Source organism: Somniosus microcephalus, chromosome 13, assembly GCF_052327205.1.
Source record: "Somniosus microcephalus isolate GS21.2 chromosome 13, FLI_Smic_1.0, whole genome shotgun sequence".
NCBI lineage: Eukaryota > Metazoa > Chordata > Chondrichthyes > Squaliformes > Somniosidae > Somniosus > Somniosus microcephalus.
The window spans coordinates 94,717,637-94,733,435 of record NC_140999.1 but is presented as its reverse complement, the minus strand read 5'-3'; the positions used below and the strand labels follow the sequence as shown (position 1 = coordinate 94,733,435).

Below are 15,799 nucleotides of genomic sequence, written 5' to 3'. Positions count from 1 at the left end.
GCTCTGCCATTCAATAAGATCATGGCTGATCTGATCCTCGCCAATCCACTATCATAGAACCATCTCCTGAATCTAACAGAATTAGACACACGAATACACCTAAGCTATCTATTTTCTGTCCATTATAGCCCTTCAGTAATACTGACTTTTTCTGTATTTTGGGCTTTTCTTTCATATTTTTAATGTCACTCATACTGATTAAGTTTGCTTTTGCCCCAGTGTCTAGTTTCAATGTAACTAATGCTCCATTTACGTGCAGTGGGATCATCCATTTGTCCTCTTTTACTGCATTAACTTTATGTTAAGCATTGTCCATTCCTGAGGGCTGCACATTTTCTGTATCCTTTTCTATATTGTCACAGGACACCATTCCTACAGAAAATGTCTCACTTAAATCGGTGTCCTCAATCACATTGACTTGTTGCCCTTTCTTTGCTTTTACTTTTTAAAAGCATTGTTTGGCAAAGTGATTCTTTCCATGACATTTTGTGCACATTTTTCCAAATGCAGGGCATTGTCATGACTGGTGTTTGTAACCACAGCATTTACAATTAAAAATTGCATCCTCCGATTGCTTTGCATTTCTGTTCTGCCCACGTTTCTTCCCCTTGTAGGACACAGCACCGACAGCAGCACAGTCACTCATTACAGTCGCATCATTATTAATTTCACTGAAAGTTTTTGCGTGCTTTTGAGCTAGCTCACTGGCTTGGCATATTTTCATAGCATTTTCCAATGTTAGTTCGGTTTCTCTCAACAAACATCCCCTGACCTTTTTATCATGAATACCAAACACAATCTGGTCACGAATCATGGATGATTTCAGCTCAGAGAAATTACATGTCTGTGCTTTCAGTTTCAGATCGGTCACAAAGCTATCAAAAGTCTCATTTTGCTGCTGTGTCCATGAACGGAACATGTACCTCTCATAGGTTTCTTTCTTTTTGGGAGAACCATGTGTATCAAATTTCTTTAGCACATCTTCCAATTCTTCTCTGTTCTCCTCTTGATCAAATACAAATGTATTAAATACCTCTATCGCCTGTGGGCCTGCAACCATGAGCAGCAACGCTATTTTCCTTGTGTCTGGCTTCGTACCGAACCCGATGGCAGCAATGTAGAGTTGGAATTGTTGTTTGAAAGTCCGCCAATTGCAGTCGACATTCCCTGTGAGTTTCAAACCCTCCGGTGGCTTCAAAGTCTCCATGTCGCATTTCACAATATTCAGCAGGTTTTACCAAGATGGATGCCTGTACAGTAGTCCACATGGCTGAATAAATGACTAGCTCAAGCTAGCTGTTCATAATGAAAACGTCTAGTTATTTATGAACATAACAAGTTACAGACTGGAATCTAATCGATAGTTTCAGGTGGTTTATATCGCTAGTCTAAGGTGATGGACCAAGATGGCTGCTGGGCTGGCAGCCCCTTTCTGAGCTGTTGTACTCTTCAACTGTATCTGTGGTCATCCATAAAAAGATTTTTACCTTTAAACCTCTGGCTGTGTGTCTACTGAACTGGTTTTACTGGTTTTTCAGCTGGCTTGTAGGTAACAGCTCCACTTGCTGCCTGGTGACTCATTCTACCGGTTTTCAGCTTTGCTGGTCACTGGTTTATGGTTTTACTTTTTCTCTGCCGCTTTGATCTACGGTGGCCTTCAACTTGCGTCAATTTAGCCATCATCTTTCTGCATCGCTACCGACTCTCATTCCTACAGCAACAACCTCCATCCTCGAACTCTCTACCCTTCAAATAGCTTCTGGACTTCACTCACCTGCTTCGTCGATGCTCCATACCGGCCCCATCCGGCTTACGTCAGCTTGTATTTCCATGGGACTTCTGACTTTGACCCTGGTCTTCCTACTATTGTCCCCAACCTATTCCCTGCTACCAGGGATATGTATTCCGTTAATTATTACATTTAAACAGGCCTATGTAACCTGAGCTTTTCCCATGTTCAGTCGTGTGCGTAATTTGGCTGCCGCTCCGGACCTGAGCCACTCCACTTTTTCCCTTTCTCTCTATCCCTCCCTGACCTCACTCTCCTGTCATTGTGCCTCCTTTCTTCTCTCCTCTCTTGGATACACTGCCCTCCCAAATCCTTACCCCAATCCTTCATTACTCTTTGACATTCCTACTCTCTTGCCGCCATCCCAGGCTTGACTCCCTCTTGGATAAGCCCACAGCTTCCCTCTGTGCCTCTCTTGGCATCCTACAAAGGGCCCATCGAGGCACTCATCGCTGCCACCTTACGAGCAGCAAACCCAACTGCCCCATCCTACTCTCTCGCCGACCTTCTGGCCTAGCGCGCCCACTGGGGGCAAATCTTGACAATCGCCTCCCCATCCAACTCATCCCCCCAAGCACTGACCCTGTGGATGTTGGCAGCCATCACCGACCCTCTCCACATCTCCCTCCAGGATGTCCGTTCACTTGCAAACAAGGCCCTTGCCATCCATGAGCTTATCATGGATGACTGCATCGGCATCATGGCCCTGACGGAAACTTGGTTGAGGGGTGATGACACCCTACCCTTAAATGAAGCCTCCCTATCTGGCTATACCTTCCACCACATGCCCCGCTTAGACCGCCGTGGTGACGGTGTGGCTCTCATCAGCAAATCACACCTTGGTCTGTCCCCCTATTCCTCCGGCAGTTTCTCCTCCTTTGAGCATCTCACCTTATTCCACCCCTCTCACCTCATATTTAAAATTCTTGTTCTCTATCGCCCACCCAAGTACCATAAAAATCTTATTACTGAGATATCATCACTGTTCTCCTCCCTCAGCCTCTGCACCGAACGACTTCTCATCCTTGGTGATTTCAACCTCCATCTCAATTCATCATACTCTCTCTCCTCTGAGTTCACTAGCCTCCTATCCTCCCTTAATCTTCCCCTCCATGTAAACTCCCCAACCCATATTCACGGTCACCCCCTCGACCCTGCCATCTCTCGTGGCCTTGCTACTCCCATCGTGTCAATTGCAGATAAGGCTATTGCTGACCATTTCCTCGTATCGCTCTCCACCCACATCCCCCTTCTACCCACCTCCCCCAAACCTACTTCCTTCTATGTCCGCCCCTGGAAAAAACTCTCTCCCAACTCTCTTACAACTGCACTTATGAAATCCCAACTGTCCAGCCTCTGGCCCTCCATTCACCATGACATTTCTGCAGCTACCAATCTGCTCAACCATATCCTCACCATTATCTTTGATGTCTCGTCCCTACTAAAACAATTACCCTCTCTCACCCTGGCCATTCCCCCTGGTACAGCCCTCATTTTCGCTCCCTTAAGTCAAAGGGACGCAGACTTGAATGGATATGGCGGACAACTGGTTTAGCCATTCACCGCCAGATCTAGCTGGACCACATAAAGCACTATCGGGTCCTGCTCTCGACTGCCAAAATTGCTCACTATTCCAGAATCATTCTGGAATGCAAAGATAAATCCCGGCTCCTATTCTCTACTGCTAACCATCTTTTTAATCCCCTCTCCCCTGTCTCCTCCACCCTCACCTCCGGTAACAAGTGTGAGGAGCTCATGGACTTCTTTGTCTCTAAGATTGAGACCATCCGTTCAGCTGCCTCTGCCACTTCCCTTCCTTCCCCTAGCCCACTGGGCCAAACTTCCTCTAAGGTTCCCCCCTGCCCTAGCCCTGAACTCACATCTTTCTCCAGTTTCTTTCCGATCTCCCCTCATGATCTCTCTGCGCTCATCTTGTCTATGAGACCCACCTCCTGCTCCCTCGACCTTATTCCCACCAAACTGCTGACCACCCAACTTCCTTTTCTGGCTCCCACGTTAGCTGATATTGTTAACGGTTCTCTCTCCTCGGGTACTGTTCCCTCTCCCTCAAATCTGCCAGCATCACCCCTCTCCTCAAAAAACAAACCTTGATCCCTCCGTCCTTGCCAACTACCGCCCCATCTCCAACCTCCCTCTCCTCTCCAAAGTCCTTGAACGTGTTGTTGCCTCCCAAATCCGTGCCTATCTTTCCCGCAATTCCATGTTTGAATCCCTCCAATCAGGTTTCCGCCCTTGCCACAGTACCAAAATGGCTCCCATCAAAGTCACAAATGACAGCCTTTGTGGCTGTGACAAAGGTAAACTATCGCTCCTCGTCCTTCTTGACTTGTCTGCAGCCTTTAACACGGTGACCATTCCATCCTTCTCCAACGCCTCTCTACCGTCGTCCAGCTGGGTGAGACTGCACTCGCCTGGTTCCATTATTATCTATCTAATCGTAACCAGAGAATCACCTGCAATGGCTTCTCTTCCTGCTCCTGCATCATTACCTCTGGTGTCCCCCAAGGATCTATCCTTGGCCCCCTCCTATTTCTCATCTACATGTTGCCCCTTGGTGACATCATCCGAAAACACAGTGTCAGTTTCCATATATACGCTGACGACACCCAACTCTACCTCACTACCTCTTCTCTCGACCCCTCCACGGTGTCTAAATTGTCAGACTGCTTGTCCGACATACACAGTTCTGGATGAGCAAAAATATTCTCCAATTAAATACTGGGAAGACCGAAGCCATTGTTTTCGGTCCCCGCCACAAACTCCGTTCCCTAGCCACTGACTCCATCCCTCTCCGTAACATCTGTCTGAGGCTGAACCACACTGTTTGCAACCTTGGTGTCATATTTGACCCTGAATTGAGCTTCCGACCACATATCCGCAGCATAACAAAGACCGCCTACTTCCACCTCCGTAACATCGCCCGTCTCCGCCCTTGCCTCAGCTCATCCGCTGCTGAAACCCTCATCCATGCCTTTGTTACCTCTAGACTTGACTATTCCAATGCACTCCTGGCTGGCCTCCCACATTCCACCCTACGTAATCTTGAGTTATCCAAAACTCGGCTGCCCGTGTCCTAACTCGCACCAAGTCCCGTTCACCCATCACCCCTGTGCTCGCTGACCTACATTGGCTCCCGGTTAAGCAGTGCCTCGATTTCAAAATTCTCATCCTTGTTTTCAAATCCCTCCATGGCCTCGCCCCTCCCTACCTCTGTAATCTCCTTCAGCCCCACAACCCCCCCGAGATATCTGCGCTCCTCTAATTCTGCCCTCTTGAGCATCACTGATTATAATTGCTCAACCATTGGTAGTCGTGCCTTCTGTTGTCTAGGCCCTAAGCTCTGGAATTCCCTGCCTAAACCTCTCCGCCTCTCTACCTCTCTTTCCTCCTTTAAGACGCTCCTTAAAACCTACCTCTTTGACCAAGCTTTTGGTCACTTGCTCTAATTTATCCTTATGTGGATCGGTGTCAAATTTTTTGTCTTAAAATACTCCTTTGCAGCACCTTGGGACATTTTACTACGTTAAAGGCATTATATAAATGTTGTTGTATGGAATATCAGATACCCGGGAGTAGTTACAGGCTGGAATCTAATCGACGGGTTCGGAGGCGGGTTACATATAGAATATCAGATACCCGGGAGTAGTTACAGGCTGGAATCTAATCGAGGGGTTCGGAGGGGGCTTATATATAGCATAACAGATACCCGGGAGTGAGTTACAGGCTGGAATCTAATCGAGGGGTTCGGAGGGGGGTTATATATAGAATACCAGATACCCGGGAGTAGTTACAGGCTGGAATCTAATTGAGGGGTTCGGAGGGGGGTTATATATAGAATAACAGATACCCGGGAGTGAGTTACAGGCTGGAATCTAATCGAGGGATTCGGAGGGGGGTTATATATAGAATATCAGAAACCCGGGAGTAGTTACAGGTTGGAATCTAATCGAGGGGTTCAGAGAGGGGTTATATATAGAATAACAGATACCCGGGAGTGAGTTACAAGCTGGAATCACAAAGGAATTTCCATCCTCACTACTTGGTGCTATTTAAATCCTAACAATAACCCAAAATGCTGGAAAGTGTTGCAGAATAATCAGCCCATAAATCACAAACTGTCCAGCGAAGCCATGTAAGTGACAAAGCAAAATGCAGCAAAGTTAACTGAGAATGTAGGATACATGCAGTGAAACCATCACCTCCCTTTAGGAAGTTCACACGGCCGGCTGCATCAGTGAAGAGCTGTGAGTGGACTCTCTCGCAAAGCTTGCAATTCTAGCCCCATTTCCTCCCCACAAAGAAACGGGACTCTGTGGATCGGGCTCTTGAATGCAACAAGTGCCCTTACATGCTTGACTCAATGGGCAGTGACATTGCTCCTTAGGTCAACTCTATTACAATTGAGAATCAAACTGAATGTTAAATTCTGCGCAGGATTTCTGCCATTCCAACTCTGACAGAAGTGGCTATGAACTAAGAAGGAGCAAGAATGCACCCAGGTGTCCCCCAGATTTCTCTCATAGAAACAGGAGTAGGCCATTCAGCCCCTTGAGCCTGTCCTGCCATGCAGTTAGATCGTGGCTGATCTGTATCTCAACTCCATTTATCCGCCTGTTTTTCATATCCTTTGATATCCTTACTTAACAAAAATCTATCGATCTCAGTTTTGAAAATGTCAATTGTCCCCCAGCATCTAGTCTTGTGGGGGAGAAAGATCCAGATTCCTACTTCCCTTTGTGTGAAAAAATGCTTCCTCATTTCGCTCCTATAAGGCCGAGCTCTAATTTTAAGATAATGCCTCCTCTCTCCCACCAGATTAAATAGTTTCTCTGTATCTACCCTATTAAATCCTTTTAACATTGTAAACCCTCAATTAAATCACCCCTTAATCATGTAAACTCAAGGGAATTTAAGCTAAGTTTATGCGATCTGTCCTCATAATTTAATCCTTTAAGAACTGGTGAATCTGTGCTGTACCTCCTCCAAGGCCTGAGATGTGGTGCCCAGAACTCAGTACTCCAGAAGGGGTCTGGCCAAGGGTCTGTACAACTGAAGCATAACTTCTCAAGATAAAGGACAACATTACATTAGCCTTTTTTGATTACTTTTTGTACCTGTCCATTAGCTTTTAGTGATTTGTGCACCTGGACAATAAACATCATGGCCCTCACCCAGGCAAAGCAAGAAGGCCTGAAGGTCAGTGGCCTAGGCAGAGCCATGAGTTTCGGGAGGCTGGTGACTTACCCCAGTAGGGTGTCTGCATATTACCAGTAGCCCTTCCTTCATTCCCCAGAAATATGCATCAAACTTCATAACTTCAAGTTGCATTCGCAAGACTCACCTGCTAATGCCCAGCCTCTCAGTGCCATCCCAATTCTTGTCCCCTTTCTCCTTCCTCTAGGTCCTTCTCAGCACCTGGACCCTGCAGAAGAAGACACCTTGGAAAAGGACAATCCTCCTGCGCACCTTCACGTGCTCCATCCCTTTCAAGCACCAGCTCAGGCATTGGCACTCCACGTGGGTGAGTGAGTTAGAGGGGTCGGCTTGTGGTGAAACAGCCAGCATGGGTGAGCAGCACCAGGTACTGTTGACAGGGTCAGCCCAGGAGACAGCTCGCCGAAGGGCATGGCCCTCTCCCAGTTTTGCTGAGCAGGACTGAGGTAAGGACTTCATGGTCCCAGTCATGAAACTGCTGGCTGGACACAAGCAGTTGTACAATGGATTGGAAGGCCCACTTCAGAATCTCGCCACTATGGCTGAGAGTGTGGAGGAGTTCACTTCCAACCTGTGTGGTAAAATCCCACATGGCATCAGCACGCTGCAGTCCACCCTGGAGAGTGTAGTCAGCTCCAGAGATGCTGTTGCCAGGACCTCACAACAGGAGTCTATGCTAGCATGCTTTGCAGCTTTGGTGAAAGCTGTAGTGTCTGCAGACACTGGACTCCACCTTGGACAGATTAGTGGATCATGTGGATAGGGTTGAGTGATTCATCTTCTGCAATCTGCTGTCCTGCAAATCAGTGGAAGTGCTGAGGCCCAGCCCCACAGGAGTGGCAGTGGCGCGACGAAAGCAGTATGATCTGGCCTGTCTCAGGGTGTCAGCATTTCTACACATTTGCAGCCCCCAACCAGTACCCACCATGGTGTCAGCAGGTCAGCTGGACCAGGCGGCTCTGGCAGCAGACAAGTTGCAGCCATCTGCAGCCGGACCCTTACAATCTTGAACATCCAGAGGTGGCCTAATTCTAGGGAATGTGACCGGGCAAGTAGTAGAAGTGCCAGTAGGAGAGCATTTTGGTGACCGTGACCATAATTCGGTGAGATTTAAGGTAGTCATGGAAAAGGACAAAGATGGACCGGAAATAAAGGTTCTAAATAGGGGGAAGGCCGATTTTAATATGATAAGGCAGGATCTGGCCAAAGTGGACTGGGATCAGCTACTTGCAGGAAAATCCATATCAGAGCAATGGGAGTCTTTCAGAAAGGAAATAGAGAGAGTACAACGCCAACATGTTCCTGTAAAGGTCAAGGGTGGGACCAACAAGCCCAGGGAACCCTTGATGTCAAGGGATATACAAGAATGGATTAGGAAAAAAAGGGAGGCTTTTGGCAGATACAAAGGACTAAAAACAGTGGAAGCCCTAGAGGAGTATAGAAAGTGCAGGCGGATATTTGAAAAAGAAATTAGGAGAGCGAAGAGGGGGCATGAAAAAACTGGCGGGCAAAATAAAGGAAAATCCCAAGGTGTTTTATAAGTATCTTAAGGGCAAGAGGATAACCAGGGAAAGGGTAGGGCCCATTAGGGACCAAAGTGGCAATCTGTGTGTAGAACCGGAAGATGTAGGTGAGGTTTCAAATGAATATTTTGCATCTGTGTTCACTATGGAGAAGGGTGATGTAGGCATAGAAATCAGGCAGGGGGATTGTGATATACTTGAACAAATTAGTATTGAGAGGGAGGAGGTACTAGCGGTTTTAGCGGGCTTAAAAGTGGATAAATCCCCAGGCCCTGACGGGATGTATCCCAGGCTACTGTATGAGGCAAGGGAGGAGATTGCAGGGGCTCTGACACAAATTTTCAGAACCTCTCTGGCCACAGGGGATGTGCCAGAGGACTGGAGAACAGCTAGCGTAGTAACATTGTTCAAGAAGGGTAGTAGGGATAAACCAGGGAATTACAGGCCAGTGAGTCTAACATCAGTGATAGGGAAATTATTGGAAAAAATTCTGAGGGATAGAATTAGTCTCCACTTGGAGAAGCAGGGATTAATCAGGGATAGTCAGCATGGCTTTGTCAGAGGGAGATCATGTCTGACCAATTTGATTGAATTTTTCGAGGGGGTGACTAGGTGTGTGGATGAGGGTAGTGCAGTTGATGCATGGACTTCAGTAAGGCTTTTGACAAAGTCCCACATGGGAGACTGGTCAAGAAGGTAAGAGCCCATGGGATCCAGGGCAATTTGGCACATTGGATCCAAAATTGGCTTAGTGGCAGGAGGCAGAGGGTGATGGTCGAAGGTTGTTTTTGTGACTGGAAGCCTGTGTCCAGTGGTGTACCGCAGGGATCGGTGCTGGGTCCTTTGCTGTTTGTAGTCCACATTAATGATTTAGATATGAATGTAGGAGGTATGATCAGTAAGTTCGCAGATGACACGAAAATTGGCGGAGTGGTAAATAGTGAGGAGGGAAGCCTCAAGCAACAGGACGATATAGACGGGATGGTTAGATGGGCAGAGCAGTGGCAAATGGAATTTAACCCTGAAAAGTGTGAGGTGATTCATTTTGGGAGGACTAACAAGGCAAGGGAATACACAATGAATGGTAGGACCCTAGGAAGGACAGAGGATCAGAGGGACCCTGGTGTGCATGTACATAGATCCCTGAAGGCAGCAGGCCAGGTAGATAAGGTGGTTGAAAAGGTATATGGGATACTTGCCTTCATTAGCCGAAGCATAGAATATAAGAGCAGGGAGGTTATGATGGAGCTGTACAAAACGTTACTTAGGCCACAGCTGGAATACTGTGTGCAGTTCTGGTCGCCACACTATAGGAGGGATGTGATTACATTGGAGAGGGTGCAGAGGAAATTCACCAGGATGTTACCTGGGCTGGAACGCTTCAGCTATGAAGAGAGACTGGACAGGCTGGGGTTGTTTTCCTTAGAGCAGAGAAGGCTGAGGGGGGACCTGATTGAGGTGTACAAAATTATGAGGGGTATAGATAGGGTAGATAGAAAGGAACTTTTCCCTTTAGTAGAGGGGTCAATAACCAGGGGCATAGTTTCAAGGTAAGGGGCGTTTAGAGGAGATTTGAGGAAAAACTTTTTCACCCAGAGGGTGGTTGGAATCTGGAACTCGCTGCCTGAAAGGGTGATGGAGGCAGGAACCCTCACAACATTCAAGAAGCATTTAGATGAGCACTTGAAACGCCATAGCATACAAGGCTACGGACCAAGTGCTGGAAAATGGGATTAGAATAGACAGGGCTTGATGGCCAGCGCGGACACGATGGGCCGAAGGGCCTCTTTCTGTGCTGTATAACCCTATGACTTTATGGCTGGCCACAAGCATCTCAAGGGTCCCCACATGAGGAATGGCAGCCTTCCATACAGCTCTGCTCAGGCCACTAGCGGACCACCTCGTATGAGTAGTAGAGTTAGGACTCCTTTTCTTAAAGGCAGCACTGTGGATTGATCACTTGGGTGAGAAATGAATGGAAGGCAATTATTACGCTTGGCATTAAATTAATCACATTTGGCACTTTGATCTGCAGCGTGGTTTCATAGCAAATTCTGAGTCTGCATGGTCAGAATGCCATTGATATAGAAGTTGTCTGAATGCTTTGAACGCTCTTCGATGCAGGATGTAGAGAGTGGTGAAGAGTGGTGCAGAGGGGCACTGTCTAAGTTCTCTGGGCAATGGAATGAGAAGCTCAGTGGAATTACTGAGCTATGAGTTGGTCCATGACATCTCTGGCTGCAAGGCACTGATGTGCTCCTCCTTCCTTCCCTTCCCCCTGGTATTCCTCGTCTGATGACGACTGCTGTTGCTACTCTGCCTCCTGCAAATGCAGGCCTCTCTGTCTGGTGAGGTTGTGCAGGATGTAGCACACCACTGTTCATAGAATCATAGAAATTTACAGCACAGAAGGAGGCCATTCAGTCCATCTTGTCCATGCTGGCCGACAAAGAGCTATCCACCCTAATCCCACTTTCCAGTACTTGGTCCATAGCCTTGTAGGTTACGGCACTTCAAGTGCGTATCCAAGTACTTTTTAAATGTGATGATGGTCTCTGCCTCTACCACCCTTTCAGACAGTGAGTTCCAGACCCCCACCACCCTCTGGATGAAAATATTTCTCCTCAAATCCACTCTAAACTTCTGATCAATTACTTTGAAAGGAATGTTATGAGGAAGACTCTGTAGGGAGCCCCAAGTCCTGTCCAGACACTTGAAAGTTTGCTTCAGCAGCCCTAAGATGCATTCAATAATCATCCTGGTGGTTCCCTGGCATTGATTATGTTGCTCAGGTGTGGTGGGATTGTGAAGGGGAGTTCATGAGTCTCATTTGTAGGGGGCATCCCTTCTCCTGCCATGTTTCTGGGATGGTCAAATATTAAGGGGATGGTAAACTGTCGCAGGATAAATGCATCGTGACAGCTCCCTGGGTACCTTGCACAAATTTGCATGATCCTGTTTGTGTGATCAGCCACCACCTAGACATTAATGGAGTGGTAGCTCTTCCTATTAATAAATGTAGCAGGCTGGCATTCTGGTATCCTGATGGCAACATGTCGACAGTGAATCGCACCCTGGCCACAAGCGAAGCCAGCCACTGCTGCAAATCCCCAAGCTTTCTCCAGTTGACTGTTGAGTTCAATGGGGAAGATGATGTACTGGCCAGCCCTGGTGAATAGGGTGTCGGTGGCCTGCTTAATACAGCTGTGAACTGCAGACTAGGACATATGGCTGATGTCCCCTGTAGTAGACTGGAAGGAGCCAGTGACGTAAAGTTTCAGCGCTGTGGTGATTTCGAAGGCCACTGGCATGGCATGCCCCCTGGTCCAGCAGACAGCAGGTTATGTTGCAGGAGGTATCAGAGGTCTGCGACAGCCTGCCTGCACTGATGAGTCTTGGCTTGTAGACTCGGTGTGCTGGGTATGGCCTCCTGCACGCAGCCCCTCTTACCTGCTGTCTTCTGAGAGGCCCAGGTGCAGGTTGTGGTTGTCCAGGCTGCTGCTCCTCCTCCAAATCTTGGTCCAACTGGAGAAAAGAAGCAAGGTTAGCCCCCATGAGAAGCCCTGTGATAAGACAAAAAGGTGGGAAAGAAGTGATCTTGAAGGTGGAAACTCTCCTGGAAAACAAGATGGAAAAAGATCTTCAGATCCACTGAGCTGTAATGAAGAGCCCCCTTTATATACAACTAGCTGAAGTGCCCGGCGGTGCCGAGGGTCTTTTGAGGGCATGTTGTTGTTGCAAGAGAGAGAGAGAGCGACTGGGGGGAAGAGAGAGAGCAACTGGGGGGAAGAGAGAGAGCGACTGGGGGGAAGAGAGAGAGCGACTGGGGGGAAGAGAGAGAGCGACTGGGGGGAAGAGAGAGAGCGACTGGGGGGAAGAGAGAGAGTGACGGGGGAAGAGAGAGCGTGACTGGGGGGAAGGGGGGAAAGGGGAGGGGGGAAAGGGGAGGGGGGGAAAGGGGAGGGGGAAAGGGGAGGGGAGGGGGGTAGGGGAGGGGGGAAAGGGGAGGGGAGGGGGGGAAAGGGGAGGGGAGGGGGGTGAAAGGGGAGGGGAGGGGGGGAAGGGAGGGGAGGCGGGGGAAGGAGGGGGGGAATGGGGGGAGGGGGGAATGGGGGGGAAGGGGGGAATGGGGGGAGGGGGAAGGGGGAAGGGGGAGAAGGGAGGGGGTGGAGGGGGGAGGAGGGAGGGGGAGGAGGGAGGGGGAGGGGGGAGGGGGAAGGGGGAGGAGGGAGTCCCCGAGCCCCGCCCCCGATCTCCCGATGTCGCGCCCCCGATCTCCCGTCCCCCGACCTCCCGATGTCCCGCCCCCGATCTCCCGATGTCCCGCCCCCCGACCTCCCGATGTCCCTGTTGTGTATGTAACCTGTTCCACCTTAAGAGAGCTTAAGCCTGTTCCACCTTAAGAGATGTACTACTTTCTCAGGCTGCTGTAGACGTAATACCGGGGGTGAACACACCGGTATATAAGCACTGTGCAGTAATCTTGTATTCAGTATAGTCCCTACCTCCAACCAGTAAAGACCTGTTTTTATTGTTACTCATTACTCTGTGTCTTAATTAACTAAATAATTCACAGACTTAACACTGGCGACGAGTCAGGTTCTTACCCTGCGGCAGTTATTCCACGGCGGTTGAAGAGAGGTTTCAAACCTCACCACTCACCACCCCACTGGAAGCGACAGGCATTAGGACCCTGAAGCCTCCATCAGCATGTGAACCGGAGTAGAAGACAAGGCTGGGGAAGACAGAGGTACAGGGCGATAGCGATCGGCAGATAAGGGCCGGGCCGCTTTCAAATCGATCGCATCTGCGATAAGGGCGCGAGAGCCACTTCGAGCGGGAGGCGTTTCAAGCCAGCGATCGCACTCCAGATAAGGGCCGAGAGCCGCTTCGGTCGGGAGCCGCTTCGCGATCAGCGATCGCATAAAAGATAAGGGCCGCACTCGGGCTTACAGACAGCGTCGGGGGACGGGTGAAGACCGCCAAGCGCGGGAAAACCGCCATTTTGTGGGCGGAGGACGACGGCAAGAGCGGGAAGCCGCCATCTTTGATAACAAGTAAAGAAAAGAAAATCTGAGAAATTGCAAATCTACAATGCCTAAACACAGGAATATTAGTACCTTTGATAGTGACCTCGAAGATTGGGCCATATATGTTGAAAGAGTAAAAAATTATTGTAAGGCCAATAAAATTCGTGACCAAGATAAAGCTCTAACATTATTACATTTAATGGGTGCGAAGACATACGGGCAATTGAAACACCTGTTATCACCAGATGAACCGGCGGATAAGACGTTCGATGAGATTGTTACTGTCCTGAAAGATCATCTAAACCCCACGCCGCTGATGCTAGCGGAATGATTTAAATTTTACGACAGAAGGCAGCTACAGCATGAAAGCAATGCTGAATATTTGCTGGAATTGCGTAAATTAGCGAAATATTGCCAGTTTGGAACGGGACTGACAGATGCACTACGAGACAAATTTGTGTGTGGTTTATTTAAACAGGATACACAAAAGCGACTGCTCGAGGAGAATGAGCTGACGCTTGAGAAGGCGGTCACTATGGCAGCAGCACACGAAGCCGCAGCGAGAGGCACGGCTGTAATGCAGCTACGGTCACCGGAGCTCAGTGCACACAAATTGGGTGTGAGTTCTGTTAAATGTTATCATTGTGGAAAGACAACGCATGATCAGAACCAGTGTTGGTTTAAAAACCAAGAATGCAGAACATGTGGTAAGCTTGGACATATAGCTAGAGTATGCAGGTCAGGGAAGAAGACCAGCAACAAGAAGTCACCGCAAGGGAAATACGCAAAGGTACACAAGGTGGCCGAACAGGAGTCCGATTCAGACGCTAGCAGTAATGAACTGGCTGGCTTAAGCAGTATTGAACTGGCTAGCTTAAGGGTACTCAACGTTGGTAAGGGTGCAGACCTCCAGACAATTTGGGTTACTCTTCAGATAGAAGGAGTCCAAGTAAAAATGGAATTGGACACTGGATCGGCATTGTCGGTCATGAATAAGAAAGATTACAGAAGGTTATTCCAACATATTCCCCTACAGGATACGGAGATTATATTGACAACCTACACGGGGCAGAGAGTGTACCCCATCAGGACAATAAAGGTTGCAGTGGCCAACAAGGGCGAAGGAAGTCAAATAATGGACTTATATGTGCTACCGGAGGGAGGTCCACCACTACTAGGCCGGGAGTGGTTTAGAAACATAAATATGGACTGGCATTCGCTAAAAGCCATAAAGAGTGAGAACTCGGTGCAGATAATCAGCCCAGACTCTAGAACTGATGATGGTAAGACCAACCCATGTGCAAAAGACAAAGTTTCAGCACAGAATTCCACTGAGCAACAACAACATAGTTTAACAGAGAATTCTGAGTCTGTCAAGTCTACTGATATGCACATTTTTGAGGGACACTGGGCTCGAACTCAACTCCATTTCAAACTACAACAGCAATTAGAACAAATGATTCGCCGTTTTGAGCAAGAGATGAATGAAATAAAAAAGTTCTTTGTTACAGAGTGGGAGAATCTGGAAAGTCAACAGAAGCAACTGATGGAGAAAATGGAGCAGGAGCACACCAACCATCTGCGCGAGGAGGCCGAATGAATCAAAGCTGATTCAGGTTCTGAAGGTGCGTGCCATAATCTGGTGTCAGAAGAGTTAACGGTCAGCCAACTCCTTCATATGCTGAGGGACAAGACTCTGAAATGGGAAAAACTTGAACACGAGCTGCGATCTTCAAAGGAAAAGGGTTCGGAGCTCTCAAAAGTCATTGAGATGGCTGATGTGACGACACAGACTGAAACAACTGCAACAGAGCAGCCATTGGATGCCAAAAGTACGCTGACTCACGTCAATGTAGAACAACAGACCGCTGAAACAGCTGCTCCGGTAGAGGGATTGCATAGTCCGATCAATCAATCTCCAAAGGAAGTTGAAGTATTAAAATCGCAAATGAGGTCACTAGTAAACGACTTGCTGAAAGCCCAGAAAAAGCTGGATGCAGAGGTACACATGAAGAAGTCTCTTCAGGAAAGATGTCTGGATTTGGAACAAGAGCTGGCTAACGTCCAGCTGGGTATGGAGGAAATAGACGACCCTCTCACTGGTCTAGCTCAGGACGACACCGAATATTACCATGACCTGGTGGACGACACCGAATATTACGATGTCCTGTCCTGCCCAGCTTGTAACTTCGACTCCCAAAGTGCAGAAATCATGGAGGAGC

The 15,799-nt window shown here is 48.4% G+C and overlaps 1 long non-coding RNA gene across 2 annotated transcripts in view; it reads left to right on the top strand.

Moving 5' to 3' along the window:
• LOC147108495 (uncharacterized) overlaps positions 1–15,799 on the top strand; it is a 70,858-nt gene that overhangs the window by 27,566 nt on the left and 27,493 nt on the right. For both annotated transcript variants that reach the window (XR_015080719.1, XR_015080720.1), the window contains exon 2: positions 7,212–7,331. This is a non-coding gene — a long non-coding RNA (uncharacterized LOC147108495). The remainder of the gene's footprint in view (positions 1–7,211; positions 7,332–15,799) is intronic.